Source organism: Myotis brandtii, unplaced genomic scaffold (genome assembly GCF_000412655.1).
Source record: "Myotis brandtii unplaced genomic scaffold, ASM41265v1 scaffold434, whole genome shotgun sequence".
Lineage (NCBI taxonomy): Eukaryota > Metazoa > Chordata > Mammalia > Chiroptera > Vespertilionidae > Myotis > Myotis brandtii.
The window spans coordinates 1,057,166-1,058,773 of NW_005366599.1; positions in this window are offsets into that span (position 1 = coordinate 1,057,166).

Genomic DNA, 1,608 nt, shown 5'->3' on the forward strand with positions numbered 1-1,608 from the left:
CTCCTGTGGCTGGAATGTCGCCTGCAGGGCCGCAGGACGAGGGTCTGTCCCAGCCACCGCCACATCTGGGCTTGGGGCGGGCGCTGTGCTCTCGGGCCCACGGTGGCCGGTGGGTGATTGGATCTAGTTATTCTGATCAGCATTCTTGTCATCGCCCTGTCACTCATGGTTCATGGTGGGTTAGAGGAGGGGGCGGAGCTCCCACAAAGGTGGGGGCAGAGGGTGCAGGGGAGGCCAGGGCACTCTTGGTGGGCGTTTGGGGGGGCGGTCTGCAGGGCGTGGCACTCCAGCTGGCCTCCGGTGGGGGAGGGCGTTGATGGTGTGATGAGTTGATGGTGGGAGTGGCGTGGTTTTAGGGCTTCTTATGTCTGAACTCATTCATGTCTCCTCTCCCCCCACACATATATGTGTGAAGCTGGTTTCACGTATGTTGGAAGGAATAACAGGGGCTCAGAATGTCCTGCAGACACTGGCCGTCCTGCCCAGAACGTCACCTCCGAACAGGCCTCTTGGGAGGAGAAGCACGGCCCAGGCCACGGGGTCACTCCCCACCCAGCTCATCCCTCTACAGGGACCCCCTGCTCCCCATGTGCTCGAGCCGCAGGGCACTAGATGCCCCACTTCCCCTCACTCCACCCCCGTGAATGGCCGGGTCCTGTTTAGCGGTGTGACCCTGTGGGGCCTGGGCTCCGGGCTGAACAGCGCCCCCAGGGGAGCCAGATGCTCACCTCAGCCCCGAGGGGAGCCGGCGTCCAGGGTCCTTCCAGGGCAGCCCACGGCCCTCGCCGTCCTCACCCCCACCTTCCGCTGAACGTGCCCGGGGCTGTCCTTGTCTCCTCTCCCGCAGCCGGGGCCTGGGCCTCACCTGGCCTTGTTTGCGTGGAGCACTGTTGGCCGAGTGGACGGTGCCCAAGGCAGGTCCTCCTCCAGGGACCCTCAGCTGGGGGCATCCAAAGGGGCTGAGCCGGAAGGATGGGCGGGGCTGAGCAGGTAGGATGGGCGGGGCTGAGCAGACAGGATGGGCGGGGCTGAGCTGGCAGGATGGGCGGGGCTGAGCCGGAAGGATGGGTGGGGCTGAGCTGGCAGGATGGGGCTCTTCTGCTCCCCCGCAGCCTGGAGGGCGGCCCTGGGGGCGGGGAAGGGACAGGGGCGGGGAGGAGACCCAAGGCACCAGCTTGTGTTCCCTGAGTCATTCATCCTGGTGTTGGCACCTCCCGGGCCCAGGTAGCTGTGAGCCTGGAGGCTCTGCGTGCGCCACCTGCGGGAGGAGGTGGGTGTCGCTCACCTGCCATCTGGCGTCTCTGCTGTTGGGCAAATGGCCTGCTGGCAGGTGGAACTGCGAGAGGACCCAGAGCCGTGTTTGCGCTGGAGGCCGCGCACCTGCTCCGTTCCCGAGTTCCTGCCGAACAAATATTTACGCAGCCTGTTGGGTGCCCAGGCCTGGCTCCAGGTGTTGGGGGGAATGAGCCAGCCAGTCAGAGGGTCGGTGCCCGTGGAGCATCCGTTGTGGTTGAGGGACGGGTGGTGGTGCAGGAAAATGCCCGCATGGAAGGTGTTTTGAACAAAATGAAAGGGACACTGTGATGGGGGGGGGGCGGGGGAGGAAGG